The sequence below is a fragment of the Nomascus leucogenys genome, chromosome 18 (genome assembly GCF_006542625.1).
Source record: "Nomascus leucogenys isolate Asia chromosome 18, Asia_NLE_v1, whole genome shotgun sequence".
Classification (NCBI taxonomy): Eukaryota; Metazoa; Chordata; class Mammalia; order Primates; family Hylobatidae; genus Nomascus; species Nomascus leucogenys.
In genome coordinates, this window is record NC_044398.1 from 11,514,928 (window position 1) to 11,520,927 (window position 6,000).

The following is a 6,000-nucleotide window of genomic DNA, read 5'->3' on the forward strand; positions in this document are numbered from 1 at the left end:
TGGCATCAACTTCAAAAGAGGATAATTCTTACAAAATGGTAGAAGCTCAACTGGGTGCCAAGAGAATACATCCTGGGATGGTGGAGGTACAGATGTTGAAGTGCAGAATTGCAAAGCAGTAGGAGATAAAAGCATGACAAGGAACAACTCACAATTGCAAAGATATGGAACCAATCTAAGTGCCAACTGACCAATGAGTGGATAAAGTAAATGTGGTATGTATACACCATGGAATACTACTTAGCCATAAAAAGAATAAAGTGATATCTTTTGCAGCAACTTGGATGGAGCTGGAGGTCATTATTCTAAGTGAAATAACTCAGAAATGGAAAATCAAATACTGTATGTTCTCACTTATAAGTGGGAGCTAAGCTATGTGTATGCAAAGGCATACAGGGTGATATTCTGGTCTATGGAGACTCAAAGAGGGGAGTGGTGGAGAGTCAAGGGATAAGGAAACTACATATTGGGTATAACGTGCTCTACTCAGGTGACAGGTGCACTAAAATCTCAGATTTCAACAGGATACAATCTATCCAAGTAACCAAAAACCACTTGTACCCCCAAAGCTATTGAAATAAAAATATTTTTAAAAACATGCCAAGGAAAGAAGATACCATAGGAATGCATTTTGTTTGGTGATCAAAAATTGCAAAATGGGAAGAATGGTTGAAAAAGCTCCCCTCTAATATGACAGGGAGAGTAGCAGCACAAGGTGAGGGCACAGGCCTTAGCATCAGGCTGTCAGCACTATGTCCCTACAGGAAAGAACCTAAATCTTCTATGCCTCCCTTTTCTCCTTTGTAAGAGCACTACCTAACATGCTACTGTGGCATCAAAGAAGATAATGTGCCTGTACCATAGCGAGTGAGTACCTAATAAATGAGAGCCAATGGTTTTCTTCCCCCAGCTTTCATGGTGGCTAAAGGCTCTAGATAGTCTTGCAAGTCTGTGCAAGGCCTGCACACAGTGGACAGATGGCTAATGACATCCTGGTGTCAGGTAGACAGAGCATCAGTGAGGGTCGGGTGTGACTACAGTCTTTCATAATGTATCAAGTTTGAAATATTCAGATGTCTAATATTTATGCCTACATTGAAAGACAAAAATGATGGAGGTTAACATCCCCAATCGTGACTGCAGACACAAAAGACAATTCCCTTTTTGGCCCTGATTGCTCCCCAAATAGCTAATCTAATTCCTGTAAGTAAGGAGGAGGCACATACCTGGCAGAAAATAAGGAGGGGGAAAGAAGTTGAAGTGAGTAAGGTACAGGAGCAAAGAGATGAGAAGCGACTGTATAGAGGCAAAGTTATCAAGCAAACCCACTTGAATTCCATGCCCCTAGGCTTGGATTATGTTTATAAGGAAAGGGTCATTCATGAGATCTATGGAGTCTTTAGTTCTCATTATAGCGAACATGTTGGTTATATTTATAAAATAGAATCATAACTACATCTGGAACTTTTACACAGAAATTAAGATTGACTTACATGCCAGATTGATTTATATTCCCAGATAAGATGGTAAAGTAAAGATTTATTTTACTTTGCACTGTTACAGCGTGGATTATTATTCATACTTTATTTTGCAAATTGGTGGTAACCTAACTGCAGCCAAATCAAGAGTTCACATGCCAAGTTTTGGTCTGAACAAGTTTTGCATCCAATATACACTTGGCCAGAAAAATGAGATAGAATAATAGAAGAGAAAAGAAAGTATTTTATGCACCCTGGAGGTCAAAAACAGATGTGAGTAGGGCCCTTATGGAGTGTGACTAGTTAACATCTGGTAATCCCTAATGGATTTCACTGTCCATTTGTAAGTTTCCCCCAATGTTTAATTTCAACAGCTATTCAGGAACGTAGTGACTTGCACAAAGAATAAAATTTACAGATATCAAAGACAAAGCCAGAAAATTACTCTGTTCTTGGCATCCATCCTTTCTGGGCAAAGACTACATATTTTCTTTCTGTTGATGCTATGTTTAATAAAGCTATGCGATTGGTTAGATTTCGATTGAGCTGAATGTGTTTTGTTTTGTTTCTTTTTATGACTCAGTGACAAAGGGAAATATAAAACCTTCTGCTTACTTAATCAGAGAACTCTGGTTTCTTCTATGTAATTTGAGCAAGAATTGAAAAAAACCATCCCCAGAAGGACTAATTATGCCCATACTCGTGGGAGGAAGACAAGCAAGGGATGGTGAGGAAGGTAGATAATCTGGCCCATTTTCTTCTCTTGGCGCATAGTCTATCAATTTTCTTGTTCCCTTTCAAGTCACTCTTTTTTGCAGTGGCAATTCCCACAAACTGCAGAATTTGTAAGAAAATTTACAAAGAGGAGCAGAAATTCTGTATTTCTGACCATAAAGGTTTCAAATGCTGAGGGACACACTGGAAATGTTTTGCAAAGTTGATGCAGAAGAGTTATAATTCTTATTGCTAACTGCAACAATTAAGATTAAACATAGTTCTCCATGCCATCCACACACCAATTAAATTAAACGTAATCCAGACATTCCTTTGACAGAACAGGCTACCCACAGAATTGCTAACTTAGTAACAAATTGGTTAGTTGATTAGTAACAAATCAACGAGGCATCAATTTGTGGATCTACTCAAGTCCATTGATAGTGGTTGCCAGGAATACCAAAATCCTAATACAATGCTAGGCATTAGAAGATTTTTAAAAAGAAACAGGGTACCCTAAAACTTAAAGTATAATAATAATAAAAAAGAAAGAAAGAGAAAGAAAGAAAGAAAGAAAGAAAGAAAGAAAGAAAGAAAGAAAGAAGGAAGGAAGGAAGGAAGGAAGGAAGGAAGGAAGGAAGGAAGGAAGGAGAGAGAGAGAAAGAAAGAAAGGACGAAAGAAAGAGAAAAAAGAAAGAAAGAAAGAAAAAGAAAGAAAGAAAGAAAGAAAGAAAGAAAGAAAGAAAGAAAGAAAGAAAGAAAGAAAGAAAGAAAGAAAGAAAGAAAGAAAGAAAGAAAGAAAGAGAGAAAGAGAAACAGGGTCTCTGTTGCCCAGGCTGGAGTGCAGTGGCACAATCTTGACTCACTGCTGCCTCAAACTTCTGGCCTCAAGCGATCCTCCCAGCTCAGCCTCCCAAACTGCTGGGATCATAGGCGTGAGCCTCCAATCCCAGTCTAAACCCTTAACATGCTCAGTGGGAAAGAAACATCTCCTTGGTGGATTTCAGATGCCTGTCAGGGAAGTGAGAAGGAAGACTAGCAGCATGTGTACTATTGAGTTGCCATCTCTGATTTAACCAAAGGAGTGTGTCATCAAAAGATGTTTCCTAAGGTTTAGGAATTTTCCATTCAAGATAAACCCACATAGCAGCAAATGCATGTGTATATTATGCAGTATTAGTAAGAAACTCAATCACATGATGGTGCTTTGTATCTTTACAGGAACTTTTACATGTGCCACGTCATGAAATGCTAAAATGACTCCATGAAATAGAAACAGGATATATTTTTATCCCCATTTTACAAATGAGGAACTGAATTTTGGAGCAAATAACTGATTCACCCAAGGTCATGCAGCCAGTATGTTAGAGAATTTAGGAAATATTTCATAGTCACTTGGATATTTTGTAATCACTCAAATTTCTGACTCAAATTAAGAGTCAGAAAACTGTGGGAACTATGGCTGAGATTTTCTGATTCCCACATTTTGCAACAATAAAATATAAACACGACTAACCAGGATACATTTACAATACACATGACTAAGTGACAACATGTGGGAGATAACTGGCTTTTGAAATGCATGTCTGTATTAATCAGAGTTCTCCAGAGAAACAGAATTAATAGGATCCTACAAACCTGCAGAGCCTATATCCCAGCTTGAAACTGAAGGCTGTAAGGCTGCTATAGTACCAGAAAGAGCCACTGTCTCAGAGTTCAAAGGCCATCAGGCAGAGGAAAAAAGAACACACACAAAAAAAATAAAAAAAATAAAGTTGATATTTCAGTTCAAAGGCTGTCAGGCAAGTTAAATCTCTTACTTGGAGGAAGGTCACCCTTTTGTTCTACATAGGCCTTTAACTGGTTTGGTAAAACCTACCCACATTATGGAGGGCCATCTGTTTTACTCAGTCTACCAATTCAAATATTAATCTCATTCGAAAACACCCTCACAGAAATACCCAATTTAACCAAATATCTGGGTATCTCATGGTACAATCAAGTCGACACAAAATTAACCATCATAAGCCCACCCTTGTCAATTTGGCACTGTACATGTCTCTGCAAAACACATAAAATGTCCAAATAAGGATAATAACAAGATCATACATCCACCACATTATACAGCTATCCTGCATACAAGCATAACTGCACTAACCCTTTCCCCAGAAGAGGATGCAAACTCCTTGCATGATGGACTCTTCTCCTTAATGTCTCATAACTTAAGTAAGTATGTGGGAAGAATGTTATGAAGTAAATTGTGTCTTCCCTCCGCCATGTATATATTGAAGCCTTATCCCACAACAGGACTGTATTTGAAGACAGGGCTTTTAGTAGGGTAATTAGTTTGAAATGAGGTCATAAGGGTGAAGCCCTAGTCCAATCAGACTGTTTTCATAGAAAGAGGAAGAGACACTAGAGGTCTCTCTCTCCCTGCTCACATAGAGGAAAGGCCATGCAGGTCCACAGCAAGAAGGCAGCCTTCTTCAAGCAAGGACAAGAGGCCTTACCAGAAACCTACCCTGCTGGCTCTTGATCTTGGAGCTTCCAGCCTCCAGAACGGTGAGAAAATAAATGTCTATTTTTTAAGCCACCCAGTCTGTGGTACCTTGTTATGGCAGCCCGAGTTGTGTAATACAATGACTAAAGCCTTAGCTGGGGTATTTCTCACTATCACAGAAAGGAAATTTATTTGAAATTTATTTAAAATATATCAGTCCAATTATTGTGTGCATGTTCTAAACCTTTCTGTTTAATTTCCAGGCTGGACAGAGGCCTTAAATTGGGCTTTTTTAAAAAAAAATCAGAAGACATATGTTCTTGGGTATTTTGAGGGCTGGATTATAAATTCCTTTATGTCTTAGGGGAAGATTTCATCATGCTGTTTTAAAAGCTGCATGACGAACCTATCAATAGCAGGGAGACGTCAGGAACAGAGAATACATAATCAACAAATTTTCACTGAATGTCTACCATATGCTGAACCTCGGAGATACAATAGGGGTAAAGGCATATGCTGTCCTGCCCTTTAGGTAGTATTCTAGCGAGGGACCTAGGTTGTAAGATAGGGATTGGGTATTGATTCATCTGAACGTTTAAGGTTGTTATGATAAAGAAATTGACTTTTAAAAGCTCATTTGGAGATTCTAGTAGAAAGCACAGCTACACATATAGCCTTAACCTAGAAGAAGATACTGCTCCCTGACTAGCAAAGGTGTTCCCTTTTTCATTTGTCACCTTTAGCTGTAAGCAGAAGTAGCAGATACCATGGCCTGGTTATACTACCATCTCAACATCAAGCTACCAGTTGGGTTATAGAAGACTTGGTTTAGGTCCAGGGGATTTGCAATCGATGAAGAGCTAAACTACAAACAGTGTCTGGTGTGTGTGTGTGTGTGTGTGTGTGTGTGTGTGTGTGTTTTAATTTATACTACACAACCAACTTCCAGAACCCTAATTTGTTGCAAGGCCCCTATGTTTGTAACAAGGTGGTTTCCATTCTTTCAGTAACACTATTTTTTATTTTTACAAAGTCGAAGAGACCTCTTGAAATATTTTCAAGCGTTATATAATATTTTCATGTGTGTTAATATAACACCTTTATGCTGTAAGTCCAAAAGAAAAGTCAAACAAAGGGTGGTCTGTAGTAACACTAAGGTGTTTTCATTTTTCACTGCTCTGCATTCACAGAGTTTGGAGATGACCTATGAAGCTATAAAAAAAAGCAATACAATTTTTCTGTAAAACAATTTCTAAACTTTTCAAAAGGTGCAATGTTAGATTCATGTAATAGATTGTTACAGGCTGT